Here is a 15,713-nt window from a genome sequence, read left to right as displayed (position 1 = left end):
ACCCACTAAAACAAAAGGAGAACAATACAACAAACAAGTGATGTGGAATTTGCAGGACACAGAACAATAAAAAACATTGACAGATTATACTAGACCAATGATAAAAAAAAAAAAAGCAGAAGTGAAAGTATTAGTATCAGATAAAATAATGTATTATATGGGACAAAGAAATATTTTACACTGATAGAAATGTTCAATTTAACTAATATGTACATGAAAACAAAATTTCAAAATAAGTAGTTAGAAATATTACCAAAAAATATAAAATCCACAGTAGCTCTGCCTCCATAAATCATCTGATTTATGTGAATTAAAATAAGGAAGGATATTAGGTATGTGAATAACACAACAAAATTTTATCCTGCAAATTGAAGGGTACCAGAATATGCCACCCCAAAATATGCCTCTTAGCATATGGATTATTTTGAGCTAAGAGCCACCATCTGCAAGGTGATGATATTAGGATTTAGGGCCTTTAGGAGGCGATTAGGTCATAAAGATGGATTAGTACCCTTATAAAAGAGGCCTGAGAAAGATCCCTTGCCCCCTCACCATTATGAGGCCACAACAAAAAGATGGCTGCCTATGAATAAGGAAAAGAGTTCTTACCAGACACGAAATATGCTAATGCCATGATCTCAGACTTCTTAGTCCTAAAATGTGATAAATAAATGTTTATTGTTTATAGACCACTCACTTTATGGTATTTTTAATACAGCAGCCCAAACAGACTAACATAATATACATATTTTGGTTATATGAAAATAACACATTCTCTGCCAAATCTTCAAATAAAATTGACACACTAGAATGAGGTACTATATTTATTCCATGGTTTAATATGTTCCCCCACCCCCACCCCTGTGGTATGCTGGAGGTAGCAGCTTCTGCAGCTACCTATTTTGATTACTAAATCTCTAGGAATGTGATAAACCCGTTGTTAAACCATGGTATTTTGGAATTGACCCTAGTGAGAGCATTGATGCCACAGTAATGGGCATAACACTACAATCAGACCACTTTTTCCCAGATTGTAAGACATTTACAAGAAGCAAAGGCCTGCTCCAGCACCCTTCATATGCTCCCACAGCTGTAGTTCCGACAAATAGCAGATGAATAATCATCTGTCAAAATTCTCTCTGTTTTTCTCCACTCCAAAAAATCTCTGCATTTATTCATCCACCCATTCCTGGGATTCTACTTTAATCTTTACCTCTTTCTTGCCCTTTCTCCCCTACATATAGGCATATTTAAGCCTCTTTCAGTAAAATAAAATAAAATAAAATAAAATAAAATAAAATAAAATAATAAAAAAAAATCTTTCAACATGTCAAGTCTATCAAAAAAAAGAATGGGAAAACAGATTAAATATACCCTACCAGATCTTAAAAACAAAACAAACAAGAACACCAATGAATATTTGGAGGCCTCATTGATGTCTTAACACATATTACTGAGTCACCCCCCAAAAAATAAATCATCCTTTCTAAGCTCTGATGAGGGAATATAAGATTTCAAAATAAATAAAAAGAATATTTTGCTATTTTAAATGGCCAGAAGCAAATCAGTAGAGAAAGAATAATATTCTGTAATTTATAAGGCACAGGCCCCAAATGTTTCATAAATGCATTACAGTTTTTAAATTACAATAGTTTTCTTCCCCCAACTTGAAATATTTTACATGGTTTCCATTAACATATAGAAAATATAAAATGAATAGAAATAGACCTCTTTCTTTTCCACTGATATACTCATTCTTAATCAGAGGTAACTTATGGTAATAATTTCTCATGAATTCTACGTATTTTCTGTGCTTATATAAGCATATTTACAAACATCTTTTATTTACACAAATAGAATTGTGCTATATATTCTGTTCTGCAACTTGTGTTTTAACCCAATAACATATTTTACTGACATCTTCCCAATGTCAATATATAGTTGAAATTTAGTATTCTTTTTAAAAGCTGAACAGTATATTCCATTATGTAAATATATCATAATTTATTTTGTTCATTGTTATGATGGATAAATGAATTGTTTCCAGTTTTTTGTGGCTAAAAACAATACTGCAATATTTATTCTAAAATATTTGCACTTGTGTAAGCATTTCCTAGAAATTTAAAATTTAAATGTGAGAAGACAGTCCGGAGATCAGAAGTCTTCTGAAAATGGATCAGTTTGTAATCTTATGATGAGGATAATAGAATACCTTTAGCCAGATATTCTCACCAATCCTGGGTATTATTTTTTCATCCTTGTCAGTACAGAAAACATAAGTTTTTTTTTTTAAACCAAGCTAAATGATGGCCTCTGAAACGGTATTTTGAATATTCACTGTGTGTTGGAAACAAGGAAAAGATGTCCTCTCTCACCACTCCTTTTCAGAAACACATCGGAAGTCCTAGCTAATGCAATAAGACAAGAAAAACAAATAAAAGGTATTCTGATTGAGAAGTGTCTTCACTTGGACTGCTATATTGGAATACCACAGACTGGGTATTCTGGCTTTTAAAATACTAAAATTTATTTCTCATCATTCTGGAGGCTGGAATTCCAAGATCAGCATCCTGGAGGATCAGGTTCTGGTGAGAACTGTCTTTCCAGTTGTAGACTGCTGTCTTTCTGTGTTCTCATAGGGCTAAAAGAGAGCTCTGTAGCTCTTTGGGGTTTCTTTTATAAGGACAGTGATCTCATTCATGAGGACTCCACCTGCATGACTTAATTACCTCTCCAAAGTTTCACATTCTCTGAAAGAATGATCAAAACAACCTCCTGGAATGAATGAGTAATTATAGCAAGGAGTCAGGATACAAGGTTAATAAACAAAAATCAATCATTTTCCTATATACCACCAATGAACAAGGGAAATTTGAAACGAAAAACACAATTACCACTTACATTAGCACTCAAAAAAATACTGTTTGTAGCACCATGCCATGAGATGAGCCTTGCCATTAATGTTTTATTCTTTATAAATTGATCTAGTTACTGTCACAGGGAAGTTTCAAGAATACCTTTCAAGTTAAACTGAAGTCAAAGGTATATCTTTTTTCTTTACAATAAAAAATCATTAAGAGACTGACCTTAGTATCTGTCAGCCAAAATCCATTTGTCTTTTCTCTCACCTCAAAGTATTACATACTTTTGTGTGTATGTGTACAAAGGACTGGCAAAAATAACGAGCCATTATATGTGTTTACAAGGGAAAGCAAGAAACATGCTGTCTTAGACACAGAAAAGGAAAACTGCCTCTGACTCCCTCTGCAGTTGGGACACGCCTTTAAAATAATTTCCTAGGAAACTGACTTATGCTCTTTCAGCTACACCTACATTTGGTGCAAGGGAACCAACACAGAACAATTTTCCCAGCCACAAGTCACCATGACAACTGCACAATCACACTACTCAGTCCCTCAAAGCTCCTCCTCTTTTTCTCCAGACACCTCCTAGAATATGTCAATAATTTAATAATAGCCAGACTAAGCTCTAAGTCCACAATCCAAAGCCTATTTCTTTTAATCTTCACCTTTAAGAAAGAAAAAAAGAAAGAGCAAAAAAAGAGAAAGAGAGAAAGAAAGGGGGAAGGAAGTACAGGCACTCCACCTGTCTTTGGTGCCTCTGCTGTGGATTTATGAGACATTTTAAGTAGTTTTCATTAAACCTACCAGTTTACAGAATTTTCTCCTCCAAGTAAGCTTCAGCTCCAAGACTTGTTCTTGGTCAAAACAATGTTGAATGAACAAATGAAATAAAAGATGGAAGGATGAACAGTAATCTGTACATCTGAGAGCTCTCCCAAACATAATTTTAGAGGAACTCTAAATGTAAGAATGTTTAAAGTTTTTAAGAAAGAGTTTGACTTGCAGAAGTTCCCTCTGGCTGGGTTGCAGAAAATGTCAGCATTTTGTTAGGTCATAGTAGGTGGCCACCCTGCTGTAAACTTTGTACTTTCAAAAAACTAATCATATAAATTAATTCAGAGTTAAAAGAGCCCTAGGAAAGAGTCATACTAACTAAATGTAGGAAAATCAAATTAGAGTAGAAAACAGTAAATTATCTCGCAGTGACTTCCTGTAACTTAGTTGGTTCTACCCCTCCTCCAGTGCTCTCTCCTGCTGACAGGGAGATGACCTCAGGACTGGAGGTGTGCAATTGCCACTTCACTCGGCAAGACCGGTCCAAGGGGACACAGGGGACCAAAGCTGCAGCAATCAGACTGTGTCCCAACATCATGCACACTGGAGCTTCCTTCCTCCCTCGGTCCTGGCTGTTGAGCGGTGAGTCTGTAAGTTCCCGGCAGCTGTGCTCTAAGAAGAAACTGGGAGTTCATTAAGAAGCAGGAAAGTGAGCTGGAGAGAATGCCGTCAATGTTGTCTCCACCTGAAGTGAATTTCAACATTACCACAGCTCCTTCCTGGGATATTGAGTCCAGGACCCGTTATGATGCAAAATAGAATTATGGGGCCTCTTGTTCAAAAGCAGGAAACACGTGTCATTACAGGTACGAAAACAGAACCCGTGTGCTTTTCTTCCGCGTCTCATTCTGTATCCGTCGCGCTGGTTTTTATTTGACAGTTAATGTCTCACACTCGGGGGACGGGGATCCCTGACTATCCGGGCTCCTGAGCCGAACCTCGGGCCCGGGACCACACCCCCGTCCCCAGTAAAGGAACGCAGACCTGCCAGCCCCGCGGTAACCCCAGGACCCTCAAAGGGCAACTTCCGCGCTAGGACGCGCGGGGCACCGGACGCTCTGCGGGCTGTCGGGCTGTCGGGCTGTCGGGCTGTCGGGCTGTCGGGCTATCCGCGCGCCTCCACCCCCGCCCCCCGCGCGCCTCCACCCCCCCCCGCCCTGCCCCGCCGCACCCCTCCCCTCCCCTCCCCTCCCCTCCTCTTCTCCCCTCCCCTCCCCTCCTCTTCTCCCCTCCCCTCCCCTCCTCTTCTTCCCTCTTACCCCCCACTCCCCTCCCCTCCCCGCCCTTCCCACCCCCCCCAACCCCGCCCCGCCCTCCACCCCGTCCCGCCCCACCCCGCCCCTCCTCTCCCCTCCCGCCGCCCCGCCCCGCCCCTCCTCTCCCCTCCCCCGCCCCGCCCCTCCTCTCCCCTCCCCCCCGCCCCGCCACACGGTCCCGCCGCTGCGGAGGTGGCCTGGCTTGGAGTAAGGCGTTGGGTAAAAAACGGTACACCTAATGAAATTTGGATTTTCGCTCGTTCTGCGCTATATCCCATGCAATATTTGAGACATAGCTGCGCTTAAAAATGATTCATTCTTACCTGAAATTCAGGTATAACTGGGTATCGCGTTTTGTTTTCTGTCTTTTGTTTATTTTCGCTAACCTTGGCAATGCCAGACCCGGGCACCAGGGACTGGAGGAGTGGGCGGTGGAGCACGTCCTGGGGAGGCGGGGTCCTGTGAGGCAGAGCTCCACACCTCTGGCCCAAGCTCCGTTGCAGCACCAGATTTCACTCACAAACACAAATCCAAAGGTAAAATTATTAATATCAGTGGCAACCACCGAGCGTTACACCCGGAGGTCGGGGCCGTCCCGACTGCGACCCCGCGCAAGGGCCTGGGTCACACGCACACACGAAGCCCCCGGAATGAGCCCATCTGGACTCTTTCTAAGTTAGTCTGAGTTGATTTCTGCCACTTGCTCACAAGGGAGTCTGATTAATATACCAAGCTTCATATTTGGAAACCAAAAAGCCAAAATTATGCATTTACAATGACAATGGAACTGGTAAGAGATATAATTTCATGATGAATTTTGATTCTCCGCTCTAGGGAAAATATTTCTTCCTAAGTCACCTGCAGCAGTACCGTACTCAAGAATTATTGAAAAAGTCCTCCACGTCCTTATTTCTTTTCCGATCTCCATCCAGAATATCACCCTCCTGTCTCAACAATAATAAATGTAATCTTAATTAGACCAAGTTTATTAAATTATATCCATATTACCTCCTGGAGAATTTTTTCATATGATTTAAAACGCTTTCTTCCTAGTCTCATCAGCAACAAATTACCTCTGACGGTGATTTTCCTATTTTCACTTCACCAGCAAATCCTGAGGGTACACCCTACTTGTGGTTTACATTACTCTTATGCAAACTATAGATTCTGCTAAAATTTCTTCTATGAGGAATTTTCAACTGGAAAGCCTGCCTCCCCTGTAGTTCATTCCTTCCAGGAAAACTGAGAATCAAAAAGGAAAATACTGGGCTGAGATCGTTTGTCAACTCAAACATATACTGTTAAGTGGCAAATTCTGCAATAAGCCAAGGGACTTTTTTCCCGGTTCACTATCCAAGGGAATGGCATTATTGACTATTTAATAATTGCCCTTTCATTGCTTATCTCCATTCTTAAGATGTATTTCCAGACAGCTGAAATCAATATATCTCCTTTAGATTTATAAGGGAGCTCAGTATTGCTGACCCTGGGCCTTGCTGGTCGCATAGTAATAATGATAGAAGAGAGAGACAGGCAAATGAAGAGGAGGGAAGAACTTTCCAGACTTTTGATTTAATTCTCTGGGGCCTGCTGATGGATATCAAAGTAATAAGAAAATAATGCCATGAGTTCATAAAATTAATAATCCATCTCCACCAAATTCGATAGCTCTATTTTTAAGATTAACAGAATTTGTGAGTAACAGGAAAACAACAGATGTTCTCATTTGGAAGTTCATTAGTGTATCAAATATAACAACTTTTAAAAATTTTACTTGCAAAATGATGATGAAACCATCAATCATAGAAAGATACTAAAATGGCCATGGCTGTGACACCAAAACAGTCGGATGACTTATTAATTTGGAGAAAAAAATATTGTATTCTTTTTAATGTTATTTCTGGAACATTCTTCAGATTTTTATCTGGGAATGCTCACATCATCCACTTCATCATCTTTTGCAAACATTCACTGGTGTGTATTAACGTTGTGTTCCCCTTCCCACCTGGCTAGACCGCTTCATCAATTGACTAACATTTTCCCTAGTTTTTCAGCTGCATTCCACTTAGGAATGGTTAAAAAGGAGCAGAGCAAATTCAGTTTTCTTTAAAAGGAGAGAAAATCCATGTCTTAATCAGCTCTGGCTGGTATAACAAAATACCACAGACTGGACGGTCTGAAAGACAGGCATTTATTTCTCAAAGGCGGGTAAGTCCAAGTTGGAGGCACTGACTCTTACTAGGTTCCTAGGGAGAGCCCTCTGCTGCTGATTTGCAAGTTACCTTCCTGTAACTTAACCTGAGAGAGAGAGGGGTCTTCCTCTTCCTATAAGGACACTAATTCCATCCTGAAGCTCCACCCTCAACACCTCAACTAAACCTAATTACCTCCCAAAGGCCCCACCTCCTAAACCATCACATTGGGGGTTAAGGTGTTGACATGAATTTTGAGCAGACCAAAGCATTCCGTCCCTAATGGCCATAACAACCTGCTGGAACTTGATGGTAAATAAAATGTTCAGGCATAAAATCATAGTGCAGGGGAAATAAAAAGTTTTTAAAGAAATGATTTAAAAATTGATCAACCTGTTCATTAAGATAAATACATTATATTAGAAAATACTAAGAATTATCCAGAATCGGGAAGGTTACCTAATAGAAAACCAATGGCATGTGTAAGAAACAAAGATAGAAGCTCCAGACACTTTACAAATCTTTTCTTCCAAAAATGTTTCTAAAATATTTTTGATTGGATATTCTTCTTCCATTTTGAGTTCCAGTGATTTTGTAACATAATCCCCTATAGTTTAGTGATGGTTTCATTAGAAACCACTCCAATTTGAAGAAAATAAGATCAAAAAGAAGTCCATGGAAATGCAAGTCTAAATGTGAGGGAAAAACTAAACTAAATAATAGGGAGAGTTCTTAAAACTATATGAGCCGCAATATAGTGGAATACAGGGTTTCCCTGATGATACAGCCTTTGAGGCACCTGGGCAAAGCACTTATATAAAAACGATTTCTCCAAAATTATTCAGTGAATTTCAGCCATCATTCTAATGCATGTCTACTTTGCCATTTGGACCTTGAACACCCTATGCATTATCCAAACCATTAGCTTCAAAAGATGATTGAGCATAAAATCTTCCCATTTCATTCTTCAATAAAAACTGAAATAAAATCTAAAAATTATCATCATGTTGTTTTCCATACCAAAATAACAGTCTTTTCCTTCATACGAGTGGTATTTGGGTCTCTTTCCAATTTTATCTGTATTTTACAACCACTTACAAGAAAGGCAAAGAGGACTTACATAAATGAGTACTTAATCACCCCAGGTCACTACAGATAAGCTTTTAAGATACATTATTCTCATTTCATGTTTCATTTTTTTTTTGCACTTAATAAATAGGGAACCCTATTCTTGGCGTGGGGCCTTCACTAAGATTCTAAAAATGAGCGATTTAAAATTTTTTTTCTTCCCTAAGGTTAAAACTGTTTTAATCGAGTATACCAAAATGCTTCACACTCAGTCCCCAGTTTAATACCACAGTATGTCTTCTCAAGACTGTATCTGTCATTTTAAGAATCCTTAATACCAATCAATGTATGAAAAACTGAGAGGGAAGAGAAGAAAGGGGAATGGGGGAAGAAGGTAGTTCTATGTCATTAATTCCATCTTCATTAAAACCCTAAAGGGAAGGTATGATTACAATCATTTGCAACTGGTGAAACAAAGACCCATAGAAGTTTAGCAAGTTGGCCAAGACCAGGCAAATAAGCAGCAGAACTCAATGTCACATCCAGGGTTGTCTTATACTAAAACCTATCTTCAGTCTTCTCCACCTTGCTTCCTTCCAAGCACAAGTCATTCACTGGTTAAAAGTTTGGAGAGTTAATTGTATTGACTAATCCATGTGACACTGATTTGTACGGGAGGTGAGGAGGAGGGACGTAATTCTTGACAAAGAGGGAGTTGGGAGTCCAAGGGGGAACCAAATGAGCATCCAAGAAGTGCTTGAGCAGGATGGCTCTTGATAGGGGAAATTGGAAAGGTACTATGGGACTTGGTCTGCCCTAGGAATTGATCCTCCTATAACCTGATCTGAGCTCCCTCAATTAATGCTAAAGACTTATTGCCCCAAGCTTCTTTTTAAGCTCTCCATCCTAGGAGTGTCCAATCCAGGACTACTAAGTCCAAAGAAAACTTGATTACAAGGCAGCCTGGTGGGACATGTTTGTGTCACATAATAGTCTATGTGGTCACATTCTACTGGGGCAAGAGTACCTCTTTCTGTAATGTTCTAAGCACTATACCTTCTGGTAGTTATAGGGCATTGAACCATACCTATATGGTTTCTACCTCAGGCACTCAGTCTAATAGAACATAGAGACAATAGGCACCAAATGCTAAAAAATGCATGGTAGTGAAATTTAACCTGTAGTGACCTGGTGTAAGTGGATGATCTAGGTCAGTCTGTGCTGCATGTTTGCAGAGTGACCCCCACCCAAAGAATCCCACCTCTCAGTGTTTATGGACTTATGTGATACACTCTTTTCACTTGATTCTTGGCCCACCCATATGACTACTTTGAGCAATGGGATGCCAGTATGGTGCAAGCAGAGACAGTGATGCACACTGGAGCCTGTGTTCTTGGGACTCTTTCCCAGATTCTTAGAACTCTGGGGAAGAGAGAAGAACTCAACCATGACTAGTTGTAAATTTCCTACCAACTCCAGCCAAGTGGGGACCAAGTCAAATTTATGTGACTTAGAAAAACTAAAAAATATTAATTTCTTTCATCCCAGCATTGTGAAAAACAATTTATACTTGTCATACTTAACAATCCACTTCCACTTACAAAAAATGTCTAATTCCACAAACTAAGTTGGATGAATCTATGATGTTTTTTTGTAATGAAAATAGTCTGAATAAAACACACTTTCTTGTGAAAATGTTGAACTGCCCCCGCTAATCCTGTGATGACATCAACAATTTTACCAAGAGTTTTATATGACTTCAGGAGGAAAGCCTCTAATTAGCACCCATTCTCCAAAAGCAACTGGAACATTCCTATCGAAGATAGAGGAAGCCTAATGGAAGGAAGGGATATAGACAAGGATATATATGTATACATAGGTTTTGAGGTATTTTTTACACTTACCAACATGTCTCACTTCCAGTGCTTTTCTGGTCCTTGAAGAAAAACTAAACTTATTGTATTTATATGTTTCCATTTTCCTAGGCTTTGGTCTGTGAGCTTACTTCAGGGAAAAGTGACAAGGAATGTCACTATAATTATATATGTGGATATATACATGGTACAACAGCACAACAGACTTTCAAATCAGTATACATAATTCCTATAGCTACCATAACAAGTTACCTCAAACCTGGTGCCTTCAAACAATACAAATTTAATCTCCTACAGTTCTTGAGGTCAGGACCCTGAAATGAGTCTCACAAGGCTAAAGTCAAGGTGTGGGCAGTGCTGGTTCATTCTGGAGGCTCCAGAGAAGAATCTATACCTTGTCTCTTCCTGCTTCTGGAGGCTGTCTGTACTCCTCGGCTCATGACTTTATTGCATCAGCCCAACCTCTGGTCCCATCATCATATTTCCTACTACCCACTTTGGTCTCCTGTCTTCCTCTTATAAAGACCATTCTGATTACATTGGGTCCATTTGGATAACCCCAGATAATCTCTCTATCTCAAAATCCTTAACTTAATTACATCTGCAAAGTCTTTGTTGCCATACTAAGTAAGATATTCATAGGTTCCAGGCATTAGAATGTGGCCTGAAACATTCAGTATACCAGTGCTTCCAAGAGTCTTTCCCTATCCAGTAAACCATTGATACATGGTACCCAGGTTCCATGACCAAAGGAAAATAAAGTCAACCCAAGGATTTCTCATCATTGACCAATGATCTGTCTGTGATGTATTTAAGTAAAGAAAATTTTATGCAAATATATTGTACTTTGATCCCCTAGCTCAGCTATTCAAACAATTTCAAAAACTTTCTTCTTAAATCAAAATGAGGGTACCTCGCTGGCTCAGAGCATGTGACTCTTGATCTCAGGGTTGTGAATTCAAGCCCTATGTTGGGTGTAGAGATTAGTTTAGTTAAAATTAAAATCTTTTTTAAGAGATGAAGAGATGAGAGGTATAAAATGCAGATATCCATAAAATCTAGAATTAGAAGGGACCTCAAAGATCACCTGAGTTACACAGATAGGACAAGAAGCACCTGGTCAACAATGACTCACAATGATGAAGACATTTCAAAGCCCCGAGTCCCTTGATTAGGTGAACTCTACCTGAGGTAACCCGGCAGCTGTCATGCTAGATACTTTTGCAGTTACCAGAAAGAGAATAGTCAAAAGAGGTTAGGCCTAAATAGGATTTTGTCCTGGTTTTACCGCAGTGATTTTTGTCATCCACGACATCTCCAAATAGGTGAAAACATTCCCCTAAATACTTTTCATTATTATGGGCAGCAATTTCATTTCCATTATGATGAATATTTGCTCAACTACCTTGTCTTGTTAGGAAAAAAATATGACTGCTGAGAATTCAGGGAAACAAACATTTATTTAGGGTTTCTTTGCTACAAGTCTCCACGCCTAGACAGGTTCAATGGGGAATATGAAGATGAATGAGAACCCTCCAGAGGCTAAGTCTTGCAGAAAAGACAAGCCTGGCACACAAGTAAATCTAAGGCAAGGTGTGTACTGGGATCTGTAGTAGAATTACAGATGCTCACAAAGGCAACAGAAAGACTGGGGAGGGAGGAATTAATGATGAGCAGGGGATCCAAGATGTGCCATTGGAAGTGCTGTGTTTGTGCAAGGCCTTAGAGGTAAGAAATATCTTTAAGAGATGAGTACAATTTTAACAGCTGGAAAAGGTACAGCTTTGGAGGGTTCACTAAGATTTTATTTTATTTTTTTTTTAAATTTTTTTTATTTATTTATGATAGGCATGCAGTGAGAGAGAGAGGCAGAGACACAGGCAGAGGGAGAAGCAGGCTCCATGCACCGAGAGCCCGACGCGGGATTCGATCCCGGGTCTCCAGGATCGCGCCCTGGGCCAAAGGCAAGCGCCAAACCGCTGCGCCACCCAGGGATCCCGGTTCACTAAGATTTTAAACTGCAAAAAATACAGTTTACTTTTAATGACATTAACATTCTTAAGTTATCACCCAATATAGTTCTTATTTAAAGACCAGAATAATAGCTTCCCTTAAAAAAAAAATCTGCTTGCTTAATTGCTAATAATGTACTTGGTAATAGTCTTTGGTTGATTTAAAATAGTGGTTTTCTTTCCTTTTTTCCCCCTTAGAACCTTTGTTTAAATAAAGGTCTATGCAGATGCCAAAAACCTCCGTATGAAACAGCAGAGCCCCTTCCTCAGCTCCTTCCTCACCCTCTCCTCACTGTAGCTTCCTAAGAAGCTTCTCCCAGCACAGTTTGAAAACCATGAATATAAATAAAAACTTACTGCACAGCTAGATGATCAGTTACAAACATTAACATTGCCTTAGATGTAGATAGAAACATCCCCCAGAGCTCACACCCTAATGTGTTTCTAAAAACAGCATGTGTCACAGAAGGTGGCACACGGATGGTGTCACTTGTCTCAGCAAAAAAGGAGCTCTTCCTTGACTGTGCATCTTGCATTATGAGGAGTACTTACATTGCTGAACTGAATTTTGAAAAAATTAGGGTCACAGCATCCTCTCCCAGCACCCAAACTGATCCGCTAGGGTTGGCCTGCATTCACCTATGGAGTCGGCACTTCCCTTTGAGACTCCAATCAGGACGAAGGACCTAGTTAGTTCTGATGGTATATTTAATGAAAGTTCCAGTGAACTGGGAAAGGACATGTAGCCAATGGCCGCCATTTAAAGAAAGTGTGTTTTAAGTAACTCCCAAAGAGTGCACAATAGAATTTCAAGAAGCTTAAGCATGTTTCTTGCCTACAAAAATACTCACCTTGGAAAAAGGAATACCAAGGCTGCCTACTCCGGTGTTTAGGCAAGTGAGGAGAGACCTGAGAAAAGGTGAATCAGTCCTTTCAGCTCCCCAAAGCTCCGCAAGAGCCCTCTGTACCATTGTCAAAAACAGTGGAGCTCTAAGTAACAGTTCATCCCTTCTCTTCCTCCTCTAAAAATATTTCATTTTGCACTGGCTGAGAATTGACAGTGCACATACTTAGTCCCTTAGGTAATACTTCCATCATATTCATTTCTATCAGGTCTTCCTTCAGTTTAATGAGCACGAAGGGCCCACTCACCACTCTTTGTTCCATCTTTGCCCTCTCATTCCTGCCGTCAAATAAGAAGCAGCTCTCTTTTGTTCTTCCTCTTACTTCTTTTCCTTCCTCTTCCCAACCTTCCCTTTCAGTCTCATTTCCTTTTGCTACTTCCAGAATCTTCTCCATTGAATAACTCCATTTCACATCTCCGATCTCTCTCCTATCTATACAGAATTTCTTTAGTCTGTCTTCTTCTTTAAAAAATTCCTTTCAACTTTCACTCCCTTAATTCTGGTCACCCTGCCTAATGGGTGGCACCCTTGCCTTTGCCAATCCTCCCTTCTCCAACATAAAGAAAGTTATTTTGTTTGTTTTTTTTTTTCCTCCAATGTATTTCTGAGCCTTTGCAGTCAGATTGTCACTCACGTGACCCCTGAGAAGGCGCTCCCAAATGTTACCAATGACCCCCCCAGTCTCCAGACACACATGTCACACTTGTCTCATGATCCTTGAGCTCTGCATGAGTTGGCTTTGCTTATGTCTTCCTTTTCTCCCTTGGATGTGGAGAAGCTCCAGATTCATGTCTTTCATGAACCATTCTAGGATGTTCTCCTCTTATAGGTGCTAAATAGTGGTCCTACATCACAGTTCATGGTTCCAGGATAATCCAAAAAATAGTATTCCAACCCTTCCAAATACAATATTTCCCCATGGTTCTGATTAGATCATGTGCTATGAACCAGCCCCCCCTGAAGCTTGGGGATAAAGGGAGGAATTAAAGGGATGTCTTCCTTGTTGAAGATTAGATTTGGCCGAGTACTTAGTCCCCTCTCCAGTGCTGTTAAGATATTATTTTTAAAATACTGTATGAAGTATAATTTATTATTAACAGAAGAAGGATTAGTCTGAATAACCTAGCCTACCATTATTGGAAATGAAATTTCACCTAGAACTCTTATCAATTTAAAATTTGCTTTATAATTATTGATTCTTAGTCCATATTTTTCATTATAGACTAATTTGAAGGCAGCAATTGTATTCTCTTGAACTTCGCATTTTTCATAGTACTTGAAATAAAATGTTGTACATATTAAGTCTGCAATAATAGTTTTAATAAAGAATTAACTGGTTTGACCTTTACTCTAATTAGTGCAGACAATGTGAGGAAATTTTTAGATTCTCAACAGCAATAGAAAAGTAAACAATAGCCAAAAATATATCACAGATCAGACTTTGATTGAAATCAGCCAGCCTCTCCTTAAAGATAGAGAACCTTGGCATTTGGATAAAATATAACTGGCAGTCCTATTATTGATCATGGGGGAAAAATTGCATTTTGAAAAGTGACCACCCCTTCCCACCAACAACCTTTCAAGGCACCCCCTATGCCATGGAGGGTCCTTCCTCCAGGCCAGTTCCCCTCCTCACTCAGTTTTCTAGGGCTGCCATACTAAAGGACCACAAACCAAGTGGTTTAAACACCAGAACTATGTTGTCTCACAGTTCTGGAAGCTAGAAGTCCCAAATCCAAGGATTGCCTCCTTGGGGCTGTGAGGGAGAAATTCTGTTCCCTGTGTCTTCCCAGCTAGTCTTTGCTGGCAATTTCTGGCATTCCGTGGCATGAGAAGTGTCATTTCTGTCTTCATCTTTTCATGTTTTTTTTCCCCTTGTGTGCATGTTTCCAAACTCCCCCTTCTTATCAGGACACTAGTCATTAGGATCCACCTCATCTTAACCAATTATATCTGCAACCACTCTAATTCCAAAAAGGTTCACATTCTGAGGTATTTGAGTACTGAGGTATATTAGTCTGGGTTCTTCAGAGAAATAGAACTAATAAGAAATACATAGGCTGAGATCTAGTCTACCTATCATTATTTTATCATCAAAGGCACCATTTTAATAACGTCATAAATGTCTCTTATTTTCTGTAGAAGTTTCTACATGGGCAGGTATTTGCTCTTCAAATCCTTTTTAGAAAGAAGTGTGCTGGCATTTCTTACTAATCAGCTGCAATTGTGTTTAAGTATTCACCCACTATATTTACAAGTTTGCAGCTGCAGTAAAACCTGCATGCTTTGGGATTTTTCAGATTGCTTCTCATACTAATTATTGTGCAAGACATAAAAGCTGCACCTGGTTTTAGAATTGTAAATATCTTCGTGAATGTGATTTTAAGAACAAGGGAAGAATGAATATATTTGGGCTGAATATATTGGGCTATCACCTAGAGATGAAACCATTACCTCAGATGAAACTGTCCTTAAGACAGGCATCATAATTTCTCTAAGGTTAAAAGACAATAAAGTTCTCTATGCCAGGAAAGGTGTTTCTGTACCACTTTCCATTACTATCTTCTCATAAAGATAGGTGTGGACAGAAGGATGGCAAGGGAGCTCGGATTCCCAGATTTTAGTGTTTCCATCAGCATCTAGCAGGAGCTGCATGATTTAGACACTCTGGGTTTAAATTTCTGGGTCAGAATTTTTTTTACAAATTA

At 39.6% G+C, this 15,713-nt stretch overlaps 1 long non-coding RNA gene across 1 annotated transcript in view; it reads left to right on the top strand.

The window, feature by feature from the left end:
• The first annotated feature begins 4,101 nt into the window (after window positions 1-4,101).
• Window positions 4,102-15,713, top strand: part of LOC140620394 (uncharacterized) — a 36,054-nt gene continuing 24,442 nt past the window's right edge. The window contains exon 1 of the long non-coding RNA XR_012020186.1: window positions 4,102-4,504. This is a non-coding gene — a long non-coding RNA (uncharacterized lncRNA). The remainder of the gene's footprint in view (window positions 4,505-15,713) is intronic.

The sequence above is a fragment of the Canis lupus genome, chromosome 28 (assembly GCF_048164855.1).
Source record: "Canis lupus baileyi chromosome 28, mCanLup2.hap1, whole genome shotgun sequence".
Taxonomy (NCBI): domain Eukaryota; kingdom Metazoa; phylum Chordata; class Mammalia; order Carnivora; family Canidae; genus Canis; species Canis lupus.
The sequence above is the reverse complement of the archived record's forward strand: the minus strand, read 5'-3'. Positions and strand labels throughout refer to the sequence as shown.